Source organism: Malania oleifera, chromosome 2 (assembly GCF_029873635.1).
Source record: "Malania oleifera isolate guangnan ecotype guangnan chromosome 2, ASM2987363v1, whole genome shotgun sequence".
In the NCBI taxonomy this organism is placed as follows: Eukaryota; Viridiplantae; Streptophyta; class Magnoliopsida; order Santalales; family Ximeniaceae; genus Malania; species Malania oleifera.
In genome coordinates this window covers 136346089-136368246 of record NC_080418.1, presented here as the reverse complement: position 1 = coordinate 136368246, position 22158 = coordinate 136346089, and positions in this window count along the sequence as shown.

The window sequence follows — 22158 nt, the reverse complement described above, 5'->3', positions numbered from 1 at the left end:
CAGTATATGCGTGGCATGAATATTATTTTATGTAAAATGTATTATGATGTGAAAGATTTTACGAACAAAGCATGATTTCAGGTATTATGAAAATATGAGTTATATTGTGATGGTTTTGACGATTATGTGATAAATGATGTATTTTCAGAATATATATACCTGAAACAATTTTGGCGCGAGGCCATATATTTATGTTATCGGCACGAGGCCGTATTTATGTTATTGGCGCGAGGCCATGTATTTATGTTATCGGCACGAGGCCGTATTTATGTTATTGGCGCGAGGCCATGTATTTATGTTTTCAGCATGAGGTCGTAATGATGTTATATATATGATCACGTATTATATGTTATCACCACCAGGATGTTAGTTTAGTTCACTTCAGGGGCTCAATACCGTAGCTATATGTGTAGATCAGATATCTACGTCAGATTAGTGCTAACCATCCCATAAGGGGATGGGAGATGGATAGTCGATGTGGCTTTCAGTAGAGTGTGGACATCCACCTGGCAGTCTAGACCAGGGTGTGGCGGGCTCATCGTACTTACAGACATATTTGATTTGACAGTGGTAGGCCAACCATTGTCGGGTCCCGCCTTCAGGCTGCACAACCCGTCATGGGGGGTAATATATGACACCAGCAAGCTATTCATCCTAGGTTTGTTTTCAGTACTACAGTTATAACAGATGATTTTATGTATGTTATGATTTATTAACAGATGTGAAAATATATGTTTACCCAGTACGATATGATGATGTTTATAGAATTATGAAATGTATTGTATACGTATAAATGCATTAAATATTCATGTTGCCACACAGCTGTATTTAGTTTATTTTCCCTTGCTGAGAAGTGTCTCACCCCCGAACATTAAATGATTTTCAGGAAATCCAGTGAGACCGGCGGGCTAGAGCCGCCATTGAGTGATTGGAGCTTCCCTACTAGAAGGGTAAGCATTGAACTAGGATTGAGAGTTTTTGTTATTTAATCCTAGTGTTATTTTGACTTTTGGAGGTTGTATATCATAACAGTATTTTGATGTTATAGAAAGCTCTGGTATTATGTTTTATGATTAGATGTTTGAGATTTTATGTTTACTGCTGCTAGGTTTTCCGCTGTGTTTGACAGGTGTCCCCGCTACCCACGGGTTTGGGTTGACCATTTGATTTATTATGTGACATTTTGTATTAAGAAATTGAGGGACGTTACAGTATAGGGCCTAAGGAGTGATAAAATACCATTTTGTTGAAGTGCGGGTTGATAAACTCGGGTTTTTGAATTAGGGTCCGGGTGAGTGCCGTCGGTGTTGTTTCTAGGTTTTCGTAGGCATAATTTAGAAGAATAGGTAGGGGGAACTAATTATAGTAGGATTTTTATTAAAGTTTAAATTGGTTAATTTGAGAATATAATATATATATATATATATATAGGTATGATTTATTTGAATAGTTTAACATTTGGGAAAATAATGTTTTTGATATATGTCTATATATGGAAAAGAAATTGTGTGACAGGAATACAATTTTCATAACTTTAACTGGCTAATATGAGTACATAATGATGAAATTACTGTTGATTTCTGAACTACTGGTTAGCGCTGAGTACAATTTATGGTGAATATTGATTGTTGTAAATACTAGCTGCTTGAGTTACTGTGTGATAAATAGTGTGATTTGTGTGTATGAATTTTTGTGTGGTTATTCGTGTGTATCACAATATAACGTTGGCAGACCTGAGGAGTTCATTATATTGCCTAGATGTAATCACGATATACGTTGGTAGGCCTAAGGAGTTGGTATAGTGTCATTATATATTGGGGTAGAGCATTGGCAGGCCTAAGGAGTTGTTCTATTGATACACTATGGGTAGGTTATGGGGATTCGTACTAGTGGTTAGTGGCACATGTGTGGGCCACGATGTGATATGTGATAATGATTGTCCTGTGTGGACCAATCTTGTGTAGACCATATGATGATGTCTGTCCTGTGTGGACCATGTGATGATGATTGTCCTATGTGGACCAATCTTGTGTGGACCATGTGATGATGATTGTCCTGTGTGGACCAATCTTGTGTGGACCATGTGATGATGTTTGTCCTCTGTGGACCATGTATTGAGATTTGTTTTGTATGGATGAGAGTCCTGTGTGGACAGTATGTTTATGTGGAATGTGATATGATAAGATGAATGATATAATAATTAAACTATATGTATATATATATATATGGAACAAGGTAAAACTTTCTGCCAAAAGCTTGCTGAGAAAGGCGAGTGCCTTGGTATTTTTAGTTTGATACCAGAGCATAGGGAAGCTACTTGTATGGGCGGATAATCTTCCCTATTCTTGGAGACTTGTCTATATACATAGCTCAAGGGCTTACCAAGTAAGGTGAGTACCCTGATACTGGTATTAGAGCAGAGGGAAGCTACTTATATGAATGGGTAGTCTTCCTTATTCTCGGGTTTTATTATTAAAAATAATTATTAAATGTGAGTATGGAATCAGTGATCAAAACTTGTGCATATTAAATTTGAGTATGAATTCAGAGATTTATGATGATATTAATGATGTGTTTTCTCAACAGGGGTTGGTGATGATTGGAAAACGATAGTATATTTTGTAATATTTAAATACTCTGCCACACACTGCTATGATTTGTTCTTCTTTACTGAGATGTGTCTCACCCTAGTGGATGATTATATTTTCAGGTCCATCAGGATATTGGGCTTAGGGCTCTGGCAGGGTAGTATTTTTGGTTTATCTCGGAAGTTTGTAAAAACAGTTTGTGTAAGTTTATGTTTTTTTTTTTTAATTCCGGTATGTAATATAAACGAATGGTGGCGAATGTTCATGGGGTATATATATGTGTATAGGTTGACTCTAGTATTTGAAATTGAGGTTATATGTTTTTATTTCGCTACATAATTGTGGTGTATAGCATGTGAATGTAACACGTGACCTCCGAGCCCCACTTGGCGGGTTCGGGGCGTTACAGAAAATGATTTTTGTAAAATCTATTAATTAGAGGATTTGAAAAGTGATTGATAAATGAAATTTGATCCTAATGAAAATTTTTCAAAAATGCATTGTTTCCCAAATTGAAATTGAAATAAATGAGCATGATATAAATTCAATGCATATCATTTTGAGTGTCATGCATCTCATATTGTGCCTTAACTACTAATGCTTTTGAAAAGAATTATGTATTGTGCTAGTGCTAAGGGAATTTGGGAACATTAATAAAGATGGAGAAATCGAGAGAGAGGAGATCACCATTCCAAGAATTTTGAGTTTGAACGACTAAGAAGGAGCATAACGAAATGGTATATCTCCCTTCTTTTACTTTATCCAACAAATACGTGTAAATGATTCATATGATATATTTTGTGTTAAATTTTTTTGTGAATCATATGAATTTGTTGTTCATAGCATGTTATCTTATGAGAAACACTTCAAAAGAATTTTATTAATACTCATAAGATTTTTGTTAGGTTATATTAAATAAAAGGGGTAATGATGTTAAATGCTTCGATTATGTTTAGTGCTTAAAGGTTCATACTTTAGTATACTATGCATGTTTTACTAAGAACATTAGAATTAAGCCAATATGAAAATCTTTAAGTGATATATTCAATCTAAACTTCATATATATATATATATATATATATATATATATATCATTATGATTGGATAGTATTTGAATATTTTGGCTATAACGGAACTAAATTTGTGAATCCCCTTCATAAGGACAAAGGAGCTTTATTAGTTGAATAATTTTTAATGCTATATATGCCTAAGTGTAGATATTTCAAATATGGCATATTTTTGTCCATCTCACAAGTACTAAGTTTTAGGGAAATTAATCATAGTACTACATATAGATATAACCTAAAACTCATCATGGAACCTAAATGCTTAATCATATTCAAATGAATTCATAAACTCAGCTCCTGTTAAAAATTATTGGTTAGATTTAAGCATAAAATTCCAAATGTAATTTAATGGAACATATAGTATCTTTGGCTAAGGGGTTAAGTGAAAATGAGGAAGAAAAGAGGCTTAAATATAAAAATTTGGCATGCCCAGTTGACTGGGTTGTCAATCCCAGTCAACCAAACCCCCTCTGGGCACAATTTTGTGCACATCCCAGTTGACCGGTGCGTCAAGACCAATCGACTGGCCTTCTCTGTTTGCTCAGAGAGCCTATCCGGTTTACTCCCTAGCCGACCAGACTAGAAAACGAATGTTTCTTTGTGCATGCCAGTCAACCGGACTCATTCCACCAGTCAATCGGCATGTTGAGAATGGTCCATTCAGCCCAAATTTCAAAGCCAATGATAAGATTGTTGAAAATTTAAAAGTCTTGGCTAAAAATTTAAATGATTTGGCTGCATTTACTGAGGGGGAGCTACATATTCAAATAGAACTCATCTAATAAATACCTTATTGAATTATGCTTATTTTTAGAAATATCTTATCGTTTTATTGGATGATTTACATGAGCTGAATGCAACTGTCTATTACTTGCTAAATGCTTAAATTCATTTAATGGATAGTTAATTATGATCACTGCACTGAATGCTAATATCCATTTTTGCTAAATGTTTATATTATGGATGGATAATTTATAGCATTATCTATCATTTGAGCTATTGTAAGAACCCGAACCGCGATATATGGGTTTAAATTGATAAGAGATGGGCAAATTGGGAATTTAGTAGGATTTGTCAACGAAGCCATAGTTCATCGACGAAGTCCATGTATCTCTCGTCGACGAAGTTTAGAAGCTTGTCGACGAGGAGAAGCCGAGGGGTTTCGGGAAACGGGTGATATCAGGATTCGTCGACGAATCCATCGTCTTGTCGACAAGTTGTTTATATGACCTCGAAGACGAGGACACCATTTCGTCGACGAAGACGCCCGAGTCAAAGTGCTATGAATATCAATTCTCTTTACTTCTCATGTAACGACCTTGAAAATAATGGTATTTAAATAATGAAAAGAGAGAGAAATGGAATCAGTAACAGAAGGAGGCAGTAGACTTCATCGATGAACGCTCCGTGTTCGTCGATGACATTGCATTTTGGAAAAAACCATTTCAAGAATTTCCAGGATTTGTCGACGAATACAGGGATTCGTCGACGAATGTCTTCAGGATCTCATCGACGAGGTCCCGTTTCGTCGATGAGAAAATACCTAAAGATGGATTTGGGCTATTCTGAATTTCATCGACGAAGGGTAGGGTTCGTCGATGAATTTACTGAAAGACTCGTCGATGAGGTGACGTGTCTCGTTTACGAATCTGGCCCTATAAGTAGTGAAAAATCAGATTTTTATCACATTTTCAGGCTTCTCTCTCTCTTTCCTCTCTTTCTCTCTCTCTCCTACAGACTCTCTCCCTTCTCTCTTCGATTTTGGCCCTGCCAGTTGCTGGATCAACAATCGGAAGCCACCACGACGCTCGTGGCGAAGTTCTCTACAAGTCTGCCGGAGCGGATCGTTAGAGAAATGAAGTTGGAATTCCTTCCAAATCCACGATAAGGTCTTTTATTCAGTTTTTTGCTTCCTGGAAGTTGTAGAAAATGATGTAGGTCAAGAAATATTGATGTTTTATTCTGGGATTTATGGTTTTCAGGACGTTGAGTGAAGAACCCTGCGGGTGTTGGACTTGTTATAATAGGGGATTTTTAGCAGGAACAAGTAAGGGAAATATGCTATGTTAGGTTATAAGAATATGTTTTTAGTATGAAATTATAAATGTTCCACCAAAGTATTGTTTACAGCAAAGATTTATACAGTTTATCAAATGTGATTAATATGTTTTAAAAGTACCGTGTGGCTTGAGAATATAGATATAGTATAGAAACATGCTTTACAGTATTTTCAGGAATGTGTTTTACAAAATATATAAACAGTGAATGTATTATACAACAATTATAGAAATACCATGATTATACAGTTTTGCAGTACCATGATATACAAATTTACAGTTAATTACAGAGACACAGTTGATATAGATACAGTTTTCTACAGCGTCATGGTTTATACAGTTATTACAGAATCATGGTAAAACAGATAGTGGTATATAGAGATGTATTATATAGTATCAGACTCTATTGAACCATACAGTTACAGAGCACAGTACCGTAGCTACATACAGTTTATAGAGTGCAACCACCTATTCAGATTATACGTGGTATAAAGGTCGATCGCATAGAGCCCATGAGTGGTCAGGCTCCCCATCATATATGGGTTAAGGAGGGTTGATCAGACTATGGAGTATAGTGATTTATTCCTAGTTGGCCAACCAGGGTAAATCCCACCTACGGGTCACACAACCATGTCATGAGGGGTTAAATCATGATACACAGTTATCCACAGGGAAGTTTACAGTTATTATTATTTTTATACAGCGTTACAAAAACAGAAAATATATACATATATTAGCAGTATTTTGAATAGAAACCTAAAGTACAGAAATGTTAAGCAACAGGTAAAAGATGAAAATTATATTTCTAATATTGTGCTTTACAGATCCAGTGATACATAACTATATAGTAATATATTTTCTCAGTATTGTAGCTAAATTGCCACACACTAGCAATAACATATTTCGCCTTACTGAGCGTTGGCTCATCCCAATGTTGAATCATTTTTCAGGTGATCCAGGTTGGTGAGCAAATCAGGCTCGCAGATAGAGGGGCTTTAGTACTGCCTTATCAGAGAGAGAGTGAGTATATTTTGGGAATATTTTTGTATACCCCTCACTGGTTGAGGATATTGGGGAAACAGTGATATGTGTATATTTTGGGAAACATGTTAGCACTCTAGTATTGTATTGTATATAATTATATATGGATATGTTTATTTGATTTCCGCTTCTTGTTATTTAGGTTAATGATTGGGTTCAATCCAGTTTAGTATCAGAGCATGTTAAATAACATAGAAAAAAAAAAGAACCTATTTAAATAGCAGGTCGTTACATCTTAACTAAGAAAACTAAATTCTTTCTCTTTCTCTCTCTAGAACTCTCCCTACTCTCTATCTCTCTAGATTTTTTCGTCGTTCGCCATTAGAATCGTGAATCTGAAGTTACCACGAGGATCGTGGAAGGATTCTCTACAAGTTCTACAGATTGGAATCCCATTTCAGAGATTTTTGGGTTTCAACAAAAAATGGAGGTAAGGCTTGGTTTTCAATTCTGATCCGGTAGTTTTGTAGGAAACAATGTTATGAGTATCTTATGTACTGTTGATTGTAGGTTCTGGAACTCGGTTCGCTGTTTAGGGACCTTAGAGTTCGGGATTTGCTATTTTGGGAAAAGGTAAGGGGAATTGTGTTTATATCAGTTATTTTTTAAATCAAACTTGGTGGAACTATGGTTCACGGTCCCGTGTGTGTTTTGGCTACTCATTTGGGGGGATCTAACGGGGAAAACTATGGGTTTTTCATGATTACAGCTTTGGGAAAAAGGGGGCGACAGGCTGCATCCCTGGTTTTGTTGAAAACCAAGCGTATATGTTGATTTATACTATGTTGTAGGGATGGTCGTGCCTTGACTTGTTTTAAAATGTTTCTGTTTGAAAAACCATGATTTAGATTACCAAATGGGTGTGGTTTGTTTGGTTATATGAGCATACATGTGTGTGTGTGATTGTTGAAATGCTAGTAGGAACGCGGTTCCGAATTGTTCTAGGTACTGAGAGTGGCCGACTCTATATCCGAGGGCGTATGAAATCGCTGACCATAGATTGGCAGAGTGTCCAGTTCTATATCCGAGAGCCTGAGCTTATTCTGGCAGATCAGGTCGAAGGGTGTGGATCCACCAGTTAGCGTTGGTATGATGCCATCAGAGTCGGGACTATCCATGTGTGGTGGCGTTGTGTTACGTTGGTTGGCTACATGCCAACGCTGTATGTCATGGGCCGGCTTCAGGTGGAAGGGTGTGACGACACCTGGATTGTTGATTATGTGTGAGTGTGCTTGTAGGCACTGTGTAAAATTAGTATTGGAACTGCATTTGACTGCGTGTATGTTGTATCATGATAACACTCAAATGCGCACACCGATATAACCTGTGTTCTTTCTTACTGAGAGGTGTCTCACCCCTATTGTACGTACATTTTTACAGGTCCTTCGAGTAACCGGAACTAACGTCCTGGTGTAGGGAGTGTAATGGCCAGTGTACTGCGTTTAGCACTTGGGTAAGTGCTAGGACAGTGTTTTAATGGGTTGCCATTTTGGGATGTGTTGGGCACCCAGTTGTACATTGTATGTTATAGCCTGTTTCTGCTCTTGTATAGACTCTGGTATGGTATTGTATGTATATAGTAAGACCTTATTCCGCTGCGTACATTCTATTATATTTGGATGTGTACAGGGTGCCTGGGAACCCCACGGGGTCGGATCCTCATCCTTGTATTGTATCTTTGAATGTTTTATTGGATACAGGGACAGGTTAAATTACATTTTCACCTCTGGGTCCCATTTTCGGGTTCAGGGTGTGATAGCTATACTGAACTACATACTTGAACTAGAACGCCATCTGCATGGCTGATGGAGAATTCTTGTGAATTGCATGCTGGTAGCTAACTAGGATCTTGCATGTTGAATTGAATGATTATATTTTGACATACATGCTCTAGTTTACTAAAATCATGACTCCATAAGATTGAGTTTGAATTCTAAATAATTTTGCAAGTCTTATGTAGTATCAGAACAGTGACCATGTTGAACTTAGTGTTTTAATCTTAAGTGGTCACTCAGACTGGAATATTTATCGAATATTTATAACTATTGCATGTTAAAAAAATCATTTGCATGCCATTTTTAAATGGTTAATATTATGTCTTTGCATGCTAAATGATCATGGTTTGAATTTTATTGCATGCTGGTTGGTCTTTATGAATATAGTTAAGATAGAAAATGCATGCAAAATAATTTATTTGATCGGTACATGTTGAATCCTACATACTATGTGCTAAATTGAAAAACATGTACAATTGTTAATAATTCTTTGAATCTTCCTAGAATGCTCTAAACTAGGCAAATTCTCTTATCCTAGGAAATTCTAGTCCATGGGCACGTTTTGGTCCTTATTCTTAGATTCTGAAATTCACTTAGGACCCAAATGAGTAATCATGCAGTTTTAAATTCAATATCACATGCCATGATTAAAGTCCAAGTATCTAGGAGAAATGCATAACTTTGAGGAAGTTTTTATTTGTCACACACTTAGTGAATCTTTTGAGTTGTGTTATTTTCATGATGAACCCCCACTGCATATTTACTGCATGACTATTTGAGTATAGCCTTAATTGGTCATCGTATGCTAATTGAAATGCAATATGTCATGCTTGTGTGCCGAATATTTAATATTTGCTGCATGTTGAAATCTTTTGAAGGGTGAATAATGAATGCTGGAGCTGCTAAATGAACTTTATCCTTGAACTGAAAATACTAGTATGTGTGCATGCAAATATACAGCGGAGCGTAAGCCCCATCCTAATGTCAAAAGGATTAAAGTCACCTGCCCTATGAACTCATGTGCATCTTAACTTCATTATTTTTGTTTTTGAGTCCGAAGATTTTTTTAAAACCATGAACATCATATCCAGTTTTCCACATATATATATATATATATATATATATATTGATATGGATTGTTCTTGGGGTATATGAACACTTTGCATGACATCTTAATGCATGTGTGTTCTATCATTTCGCTTGAAATGCTTGATTAATAACCAATATATCTGTTTTTGAAATTTTAAAATGATTGTTTATACTGGTTGGCACATTTCAGCGCTTGAAGGCATCTAAGCTAGTATTTTTAATCCAAAAGGGGAGTTTTCTTTTAAATTTAAAATTTTATCTTTTATACTCACCCTACTCTAGGCTTAGGTCAGAAGGTTACTGTGGCCCGTATGTTTAGTATAATGAATTTCTTTCTATTCACAGTAAAACTTAAATTCATAGCATCTAAGCTCGTATTCAAATTCATAGGGGGAGCTGTTGAACTTAAATTTTCCATTTTGTGTACTCACCCATTCTTAAGCTTAGATCTATATTGAGCATTCTGTGGCTTGTGTGTTTAAGTATAATTTTTATCTTGAAAATCTTAAGGGAATGTATATTGCTTAAGCACAATGTCTTCAGCTTTGTCATATGATCCTACTTGAAATCTTTAGATTTTTTATTTTTTTTGGATCTATATGGTTGCATCTTTCTGGTTGATATATGAATTGTTTTGTGCTTAATTGTTTACTATAACAACATGGATTGCTTGAATATTTACGTTAAAGTTTCTTTTTCAGCAAGCTTTGGTATCAACCACTAGTATTTATTGATTATTTAAAAAGGGGGTCATATTTTTTAAAGAAAATTTATATGGCAAGAAATGATTTTAAACTGAATTCCTTTCTCTTGCCTCAAGCTTAAATGTATTCATGATATGCACTACTTAGCTTCAAAAATTCATTTGTTTCACGAATTTTCTTTAAAAGGGCTTTGGAATTTAAATTGTCTTCTTATTGAAGCAAATTTTTTTTGGGGCCCTTTTGCTGATGACAAAATGGAGAGATGTTTTATGAGCAAAATTATTATTCATTTCTCCTTGTCCTTTCGTTATTCACAAATGGAAAATGATGAACATGATACTCGTTTGCATAACTAAAATAATTATTTATGTATCATGTGACCTTGTGCTTAATTGAATAATTTTTAAGATAGTTTCAATACATAAAATGCACATTAACTTGAACTGTACATAAATGATCAACTTGGAAAATTCTAAAGTCTTCATGTTTGAATATTAATTCTATTGAATATCTTTTTATCTCATGCATATTGTTAGGGGGGCCTTTTAAGGTTGAACCCAATTTTGCTTCTGTGTTTGTCATCATAAAAAAAGGGGAGATTGTTGACTTTTTGAGTCCTATCCCTATTTGGATAATGACAAACAATAGTATCTCATATGTGTGTTAAGTGTATGAACAGGTTCATTTTTCTAAACACAAATGACAGATGAGAAATGGAAGCCGAAAAACACCTAAACGAACATATCCTCGGCATATTCCATGGCGTATTAAGGTGCAGAAAACTTGCAGACTTTATTATTCTTTCAATTGTAATAGTAATTAGGGTTGAATGTACATGCATATCATATGGTTTAAATTGAAGCTTATAAATGACCTTAGGAAAAGAATCATGAAAAAATTCTCATTTAAAATACTAAACTTACAAACGGTTTTTAAGGAGTTTTTGAACTTAAATGAAGGTAAACTATATTCTTTAGAAGGCCCCAGTCAACCGGCTGTTAAGCCCTAATCAACTAGACTATAGAAATTAACGATTTTATTAATAAATTCACTCTCATATTAAAATATGTTCAACATGAAAATTGTGGCATTTTTCCTTAGCTTTCTTTTGATACCAAGAATGCCCCATTTGGAGTTTTTTAGAAAAAGTAATGCCCAAAATACTGAAATGTGTATGTAGCAGAAAATTTCATTCATGTTTCTGCTGCCTCATTAATAAGAAAATTTCTCAATCAATCACTCCTTATCCAAGAAAGTGTTCAACATAAAAGTTATGGGATTCTCTCTTAACTTTCTGTTGTTACCAAGAACATTAAATTTGGAGCTATATAGAAAATGTTATTCCCAAAAAACTGAATGGTTTTTGAGTAGAAAACCCAAGGCTAGCCGACCGGATCTTCACTCTAGTCAACCGGATCTCGCATATTTGAAGCCCCAGTCGATTGAAGCTTGGCCCCAGTCAACCGACCCTCTTGGGAAAGCTCCCAAACGGCCAGAAAAGGACTAGTGTTTGAAGTATAATAATATTTTAACCCCCCAACGGCCATATAACGACTATATCTCCTTTTGGCCTATAAATACAAGCCCTAAACACCTTGAAAATATTGGAGAATCTCTTTGTGATTTATGTTAAACATCTTTTGATTCTCCCACTGTTTTTATACCCCATTTAATTAAGCTTTAAATTCCTCTTCCTACTCTTTGAAAATCATTTTTGAGAAAATAGTTTTGGGGGTCTTGCTTGAAGAGGCTTGAGCAATGTATTCAAGTTCATATATGTTTGCTTGAAAGCCTCTTCATTTTATTTATTTCATATTCTTCAAAGATCAAATTCTCCTACTCTTTTATTTGAAGATCATTTTTTTGGAGAAAATACTTTTGGGGGTTTTATTCGGAGAGGCTTGAGCATATATCATATATATATTACGTGATGACCTTCTTCGTTTATTTGTGGTGTATTTTCAACGATCATAATTTCTCCCATACTCTTTATTCAGAAAACAATTTTTGGAGGAATTTCTTTTGAAAATGTCTTGAAGGCATGAGCTAATATTCTTGCTCATATATTTTGCTTGAATGCTTTCTTGCATTTGATTTTTATAAAGGTCAATCATTTTTATGACAAACCCTAGTTTCTCCCATATTCCTTTATTTGAAAAATATTTCTTTAGAGAAATTATTTGGGGTATTCAAGTGAGCTTTGAGCATGTATTAATCAATATACATTTTGCTTGATAAGCTTTTTGAGAAAAGGCTAGAGCATATATTCAATTCAATATATTTTGCTTGGAAGCCTTTTAGATTTTGAAAGTGTTTAAAAGGTTATTTTAAAAAGAAAATCATTTTCCATACTCTCACTGTTTTACATGAAATATATTGTGAGAGGAAAAAACATACTCTATTAAGCTTCATTGTTTAAATCATATAAGAATGTATTTAGATTTAAACGTGTACAGATCAACTTATGTAAGAAGCATTTATATTGTACAAAATTTGTTTTTCGAAATAGCCCTTCCCGGTTTAGGTTGTGAATCGTGGTCAAGTGAGGATACATCACTTGGAGAGGTGGCCCCGCCTAGAAGGAGTGTGTAACGGTTTGGCTCCGCCCGATTTAAGGATTTAGGGGGGCTCCACCCTATAAGGAGTCTGTAACAGTTTGGCTCCGCCTGGTTAAGTGAGTTAGGGGGGCTCCACCCTGTAAGTTGTAAGTAACAGTTTGACTTCACCCGGTTAAGGGAACTGGGGGGCTCCACCTTGTAAGGAGTGTAAACGGTTTCTACTCCACCTGGTTAAGCGAGTAGGATTAGTGAAATTGTCACGCCCCGAACTCGCAGATGGCTCCCGAGTGTAAATGTAGTAACCTAACCCGCCCCTTTATCAATTAAAACATACATGAAACTACACTAAATGAAGGTCTAACCTCGTGGGGTACATGTGAACCCTATACACATTCACATACATATCCATACTCATCAAATACGCAGCAAAAAATGTTATTTCTATACATACATCATACCATACTAGAGTCTATACAGAACTAGAATATACGTTCCCAAAATTACAATACATACTCTAGGTGTCCACAAAACCCAACACTGACAACCCCGTTACAAAACTCGTACCTACACAAGTACTAAATGTAGCTAAACGACACCCCCGCTTCTAGACGCTAGGATGCTAGTTTCGGTTACCCAAATAACCTGAAAAACATTTGTATATTCCGGGTGAGACACCTCTTAGAAAGGAAATTAGTAGGTTATATTAGTGTGTGGCATATGAGTGTTATTTCAGCGTAAAACATAACACAATACAATACAGTACAATACAATTCAATACAGTTCTAGTATTTTTCCCAAATCTGTTCTAGTACATACGATACCAAACATACAGTCAGTGTCATCACACTCAAGCACCTGATACCCTGCAATAAGCGAAGCCTCACAGCGATATCGTTGCCAGTACGGTGCGGCTCACACCCATCGATGACCAGCCAGAAAGAACAGACGATATTTCACACCCTTGGACATAGAGCAGGACACTCTCGCCCACGGTAATTGGTCGAGACATGACGTCAGCGTACGGTAATTAGCCACCCCTAGCCGATTCAGCGTATGGTAATTAGTTGCCCCTAGCTGATTTCACAAAACTTGGAACAAATTTGGAACTCATGTCCTTATACTCATCAGCGTACGGTAATTAGCCGCCCCTAACTGATTTTACAAAACCTAGAACAATTTTACATACAACAGATCATTCGACACTAATTTGGTATACAAAAAATCCTATCGTTTTCAATTCAATAATACAGTTTAATACAAATATGGGTACGATCATCTCAATACTATAGTTTTAATACAACATATGGTTTCTCCAACAAAATAGAGATGATACCCAAAACCCCCAAATTTTTTCAAAAACTGTAACCCGAAAATCCCGTATTTTCACCCGATAGATTTTCCCAAATAAGTAATCAAAACATACATACAATCGTAAACTATGGGTTTACCGATCCCGATTTAAAAAATAAACTAATATAAACAGAATCTCGTCACCTTTTCCCGAATACCAAACTACGAACTCTACGGCTCCAAAACTACGAACCGAGACACCAAAACTAAATATCCAAGAACTGTACTTCACTATAATTCTTACTACTACATATAAACCGAAACGAAATTGAAATTGGACCCTTACCTCGGTTTTGGGGTCAAAACCCGAAAATCCCCGAAATGACTTTTCGATCCGCTAAAAACGTAGAGATTCCTCCCCTACCCAACGCAGTAACGTCAGACTAGCAACAAAGATTTTTCAGCACTCTAAATGTATTTCTCAAATACAAGCACAAAAGATATTCTATAAAATGATGTATAAAATATTTTTAGCAATCAAAATCCAATATGAACTCTTTGAGTATTACAATGACAATGCAAAACTCAAAGACTCAATGAAGTATTCCTAAGGAAGACTTATTAACAAAGTCTTCTAGGGAAACTTAAAGGTTTACTCTCTAATAAAATACTTTCAATCAACAAGAACAAGAAAGAGCTTAAGCCTATGAGAAGAACAATCTATCACACCTACAAAGATATTTAAGCAATAAAATTTAGTAAGAATGAGTGTAGGAGGCTTAAAAATTGAAGTAAGATTTTTTGAATTTCAGAGGATTTTTGCTAATTAAGATTGCTAATCCTTGACTAATTTTTGCAAATGAAGGGGTATATATAGAATTCTCAAAAATTATAACCGTGCAGGACATATTAGTCATTTTAGGAAAAGTTTAACAGAGGTTAATAAATTTTAACTGTGTTTTAACCTCGGTAACTCTCGCCAACCCAAGAGCACCAGTTGACCGAACTTAGGTTCAATTGACCGAGTGGTTGGGTTTGGTCGATTGGGGGAAATTTTTACTAGAAGGATGGTCGACTGGACATGAAGGTTCCTAGAGATTTTCCAAATCTGCACGGTTCGGTCGACCGAGTCATTTTGAACTACAAGGTTCGATCGACCAAGCGGTTGGAAATTTCCACGTGGGGGTTCGGTCGACCAGAGCGTTGCCCATATAATTCTGGTCGATTGACCGAGTGGTCAACTTGTTGACCTGGACTGGTTCAATTGACCAGGCTTGCCTATATATATCTAGTCGATCAACCAAACGATCGATCGAACATGCCAATTTGGGTATTTTCGGTCATTTTCTCTTTAAAATATTGTCCCTATTCATATGATGATTAACTTAATTTAAATAGAGCACTCTTTTATGCATGTATGGGGGACCTAAGGTCCGTCTAGGTCTTTTTGAGGTTAACCGAAAAAATCCGACGTTCGGTCAACCGAAGAAGGGTGCCCTATGATTATTTGGTTTCCCTATGGTCATTTGAGTTTATCTACCCTATCATACATGTAATGCATTAATTATTATATACCATTCAACTTTAATTATTACGGATCCGAATAACAACTTAGTTAAATTACAATGAATAAACATTTTGGGTCTTTGTTTTCTTTAAGCCTATGTGCGCCAAATTGGAATCTTTACTAGAACCTGCACACAAACTCATTAATCATTAAATAACATAGTATTTTTCATGATCAAAACCAGGCATAACCTATGAGATCAACAGTGAATTAAACAAATAAGAAAAAGGGAAGGAATTTAAAAAAAAGTTGAAAACAGTAGGGCTCATCGACGAGGCTCTTTCACTCGTCAGAGAGGTTCAAAGGATCATTGACGAGTGGATACCAAGAGATTTCAAGAATTTTGGAATCTCAGGCTCATCGATGAGGCCAACTCCGTCGTCGAGGAACGCCCTTCTTCTGCTCGTCAACTAGCGCTCCACTCGCTAGTCGACAAGTCTGGATAGATCAACTAAATTATAAATATCTATTTCATTGCTTCATGGTTAAGAAACTCAAAACTCTCTCTCTCTCTCTCACCGGTGAGATCTCTCTCTCTCTCTCTTTTCGATCCTCCACACTATTTGTCCCCTTAATCCACGATCCAACGTTACTACGTGGATCAGGGGGCAAACCTATACGGTTATAACAGATAAGATCTTCATTTTGAGGGTCTAAGTTTGTTTTTGATTTGGTAGATCTGTAGTAAATGTGATTATGTTGAAGTGTTGTTCTTTGGTTTTTAGGTTTTGAGAACTTGGTTCGTTGTTTTGGAGCCGTATAGTTCATAGTTTAAGTGTTTGGGAAAAGGTAAGGGGATTTGTTAAATTACTTATTTTAGAAAACTAAACCGCTAAAAAGTTAGGTTATGTTTATATGCACGTATTGACTGCTCATTTGCAAAGTTTCACAGGGTAAAAATGTCGGTTTTACGATTTTGGTAAAAATTAGGATTTTGGCGTATAATCTCCAAACTTTTCAAAAACTTCTTTATTTGAATTAAACTTAACATAGGTGATGCTTGAACCCCTTGTTTTCTATTTAAGTGTTACTTTTCGAGTTATATACTATATATAGCGGATTTTTGACCAAATGAGTGTGGCATATGATATGAAATGGAATATGTGACTCTTTTTTAAATACATATATGAACTATGAGAACTGGAGTTTCATTTTGCTATCTGAAAATGTGAGAAACAGGTATCGGTTATATACCAAGCTTTGTATGTGAAAAGGGTTAAATCGAGAGTATGTTTGTCGGTTGATACCACAGTATGAATGAATGAGTTTGTGAAAATATTGGAACTGTATAGGTGATTTATGATTTGGGAATAAGTTAATTTGTCTCATTGTAAATTATATATATGATATTGGAACCGCAACTTGTTACTATGAGAGCCTTAAAAAGCTCAATGTTATATGAGAGCCTTAAAAAAAGCTCAATGTTATATGAGAGTCTTAAAAAGCTCAATGTTATATGAAGCCTTAAAAAAGTTTAAGCGCGGTCTGTTGCTATATTCTAGATATAGTGCACCCACACATCTGATTTTCAGTGTGGGTATCGAGATAGTCGGCTGGGTAGGTGTGTGCCACTAGTGGATTAATGGACTTGGTGGATTCAGTCAAACTATAATAAATCGCACAACTTATGCCAAGGGGTAATGTTGGCATTAGTTATGAAGTTTCTAAACTGGACGGTGTTCTAAATAAGCATATACATGATTTAAAAACTAAAATGGGTAAAGTCACAGGTTTCAATATCGGGCGAAGGGATTGTACAATGTATGGGCCCGTACCCTACCCTAACCTCGGGAACTCTTGCTTGCAACGATGCTGAATTATCTATTGCAGGAAATATATAAATATCTCCTATATGACAATATTGAGAATATACTTTATATGTAACTGTTTTCAACTAAAATAAACACATGATGTCACACACTGATGTAATATCTTCCACCTTACTGAGAAGTGTCTCACCCCAACATACAACCTTTATTTCAGGTCCTGTAGGACGTCGGTCTTAGTTGTTAGAGGGACTTGGAGTGTCGTATTGTGTATAGATTACGTAAGTGTTTTGTATATGTAATTGACTTAGTTCAGAATGTCTTTTTTTGGGGATTGTAAGAACATGTTACGTTTTAAGCATGATTGTATGTATGTGAGGATACAGTTAAAAACTATGGTTTGTTTTCTAGATTTCCATATGGATGTTTATATTTTTCGTTGTGCATGAAATTACAGATCAGTATGAAACATCTATATGTCCTTAATCAGGGCGGGTTGTGTATGTATGTTTATCAGAGATAGGTGTATTGTACAGGTGTAGTAGCACTTCGGGGCCATATAATGGGCCGAGGCATTACAATTATATTATATTAATATATTATTATATTATTTAATTTAATCTAATTAAATTAATTAATTAATTTTTTTTTGAAATCACTACACCATTAGCCTCGCGAACTCTTTGAGCAAATAATTTTGGTAATCCTCCTATAAATTTTTCTTTCAAAAAACCACTTCTTTCATCAGGTCTATTTAAAACTTTTACAAGAAAAATATCTTTGTACCATGAAAAGTCTGATAATTTTGGGCAAGTGAGATTGACAAGGATGACACTATTCCTTTCAACCAAATCATTTGGTTTTCCAACAAAAGCTTTTAAAATTGTCCATAATAATGCTGAAATAACATCACTAACTAGAGTAGGTTGACCATTTTCTTCTTTTGTTTTGACTGCTCCATAAATTTTTGCCTATTCATATTGAGTAAGATAATTGTCCCACCATGATCTTAATGACCCATTGAAGCCTTGAACTAATAATTCTACAATGGAAGTTTCTGAGGTTCTTTTATCACTATATTTGTAAGTTGCTACTGCTAATGTTATTTGTTGAACTATTTTGATAACTTGATGTTCAGTGAAACCGTCTAGGTTCCATTCATATAATGATCCTCCACAAAAACTTCTTTCTTCTTTTATAGGTTCATCTTCAAATAATAAACTCAGAAAAGTTGGCCTTTTGTAATAAGTTTTTTGACTTTTATTCTTCCAATGATTGTTGTTTATTTTATTAACCTCATATTTTTCTTCTTTAAAATTCTTTTCTAAATTATGAATAGCTTCTTCTTTATTAAGGACATTTATATTGCATTTTTTAAACATTTCTTCGATTTTTCCCATAATTTTAACTTTTGTGGAATCAAATTTGAAATCTATTTTAGGTATTGAAAAGGGTTTGAATAAAGGTTGTTGCTTATTGATTTTACTTGATTCTCTTTTTTCATAAACACAATTAGTTTTGACTTCTAATCTTTCTTCTAAAAGATTTTCTATTCTTGTATTTTGATTGACAAGTGATTGTAACATTTGACTGACGTAATTATTTTGGCTAACCAATTGATCAAATTCATTGTTGGTATTCTTAGTTTTTTTATAAGGTGATATAATAACTTCTGTTCCTTTATATGAAATTTTGAACGAACTTTTAGTGGATGGGTAGATGATACATAATTATTATCTAATAATTTCCACTTATTATTATGAATAACATTAACTCCTTGCCTCCTTTTGACATATGTAAAAAATAAATTTTTTTTTTTTGGTTTTTTGCATTTCTTCTGATCATTCTTCTCTTATTTTTTTCTCTTTCTTCCTTATTGTATTTTTCAAAAAATGTATCTCTATTTTTCTTATTTAACTTATGTTTATAATCTTCTCTTAAGATTTCCATATTTGGTTCAAACTTTTCAATAGCACTTCGGGGCCATATAATGGGCCGGGGCATTACAATTATATGATATTAATATATTATTATATAATATTATATTATTTAATTTAATCTAATTTAATTAATTAGTTAAAATTTTTTTTTGAATCACTACACCATTAGCCTCACGATTTTGCTTTATGCAAAACGCTCACAAGTTTGAAGCCTTACCCATCATTATATGGCCTTATATCTTTAAAGACATGTGATGGTTTTATCCTAAAGACACCTCTTAACTACTCTTATTTGACTAAGATCTCCTCGGATCAATGACATCAAGTAGGACTCATAATAATATATCTTCTGAGACAAAGGAAAATTCTTTCAACATCTGAGGTGTTAATTTGCCTACTAAAATATCTTCTATTTCTACCTTAATATTTACTTCACCACTCTATTTTTATCTAAATAGTAGAGTGAGTTTATATAGGCTTCAAACCCTTAAGGCTAATGTGGTTTGCAATCTTAAGGAATCTTGTGTTAGAAATAATAGAAGAAGAGCTATAATAAATTTATAGTTTAAAAAAAAAATTCTTAATAATAAGATGAGACATTGGATGATCACTCTTCTTAAAACTAATTTCTCTCCAAGGGGTAGCGCATCCCAATACAAGCAGTCAATGCACGAATGCCCTCTAAGATAACTTAGTAGACTTGATTTTATGCATACTCACAAACATTAAAATTATAAGAGTTGTCATGACAAATTTCGTATACAACGGTCATGAAAATAATACTAGACAATCCATTACGAAAGTAAAAAAGAGGAAGAGCATTTAAAAAGGCAGTGCAAGGAAACTAGTATATATATAAAGAGGATAGGAGAGGAGAGTGTTGCATGTTGTGGATTGGAATGACTTGCAGCATGTCTATTTATAGTATTTCTATAGAATAATTATAGGCCAAATAAAATCAACAACTTAATAAAACCAAAGTTTAAAAAAAAAAAATTGTATTGTGAATCAAATAAAAATTGAACAATCCATGCACAATATTAATATTCGGATTAAATATTTATAACTCATAAAACATTTTGTTGATCATAATGAACATAATAACTAAGTGAAAAGAATTTCAATTTGAAACACTTCAGATATTAGCATCTTATACTCCTTCTACATGTGTGGTGCACATGAACGTAATGGAATTGGACTCAATGGGATCAGATATATCACTTGATTTCTTTAAACCTTCCATTCAAATTTTCATCTCATGCATTCAATTTTTACCTCTTTTAATTTGGTAAATCAAACGTGACACTGTAGTCAAGATAGAAATTGTCTTCAATTTTGCCCCTTCTCTCGATCTTAGTTTGTCCCTTGATCCTTTTATTTTGAGCAAACTACATCGTCCGTGCTACGTGTGAGTTATAGTGTCAATGTTTGATGCTTTTTGATGTTTGTCATGTCCCCTTTATAATTACTTTGTCATATAGTTCATGATGTTTCATCACATATTCTAGGAGTTGAGACACTCATACTTCTTTTTCATGCTTATCTTTTTTTTTTTTTAATATATAAATATAAGAGAATGTTCGTGTCTCTTTACCAAATTTAAGGAAAATTTATCAAATCGAATTTCAAAATCTCAGAGAAGGGTCTTCATCTTTTTATTGAATTCTCAAGGGAAGTCAGTAAAATTTTTAAAATCTCAAAAAGGGTTTGTTTTTACCAAACCTAAGGGAGCTCATCATCTTTTCCATTAATATTCTTATAATATGAAGTTATAATTGTAATTTTGATATTTCTTGGTATTCAAAGATTCTAATTTGCCTATAAATTTAGGCATTTGAATATAGTTGAGTAAAATTAATCGAAACCTTCCATCCTCCCTCCAAAATTTATCTCTTTCTTCTTCTTCTCTTTCTTCTTCCTTCTTTTTCCCACATTAGAAAGTTTTGAGGCTACCAAAATAATCAAGAATTTATTTAACATGTTGAAACTTGTCCTAAATTTTAAGAATATGTACAATGTATTTTTTTACTCAAAAAAATATCATCCGATCTACATTAAAGATTTTTTTTTTATTTTTTCAAATAGGAATATTTAAACACAAGTATTTAACCGTTAAGAATGTTTATTTATCATTCAAGATTAGTTTATTATATTAAATTATTCAAATATGTTTATTTTTGTGACCATTTCAACTACAAATCAAGATTAATTTATTACACAATATAGTTAAATTATTCAAAATATTATATTTTAAATTTACCATATGTATTTAGCTTATTATTAGTTCAATAATACATGCATTTTATTGTTAACAATACATTACTAATGTTTTTATACTATATTCTTGAAAAATATCTTTTAATCTTTCCTATAATTTGAATAGCTACAAATACAAGTAAAATCCTTTTTCTTAAAAATTCTGTTCTATTATTTTTTAAGATTTATGATCTTTTAGTTGCAACATTATAAATTTTAATATATTAGTTGGATGAGCAGTTTAATATAATTTTTAATTTGAATATGTTAATTATTAAATATAATTCATAATTTTTCAATTACTTCAATTAAGTTTTTAATATAAAATGTAGAGCAGGAAAAATCAAAACACATTACAAAGTTTAGGGTTTATGAATTATGATGAAATAAAATATTTTTCTTAAAATACATAATTTGATTTTACATCAACAAAATTTTATTTTTAAAATATTAAATTTAA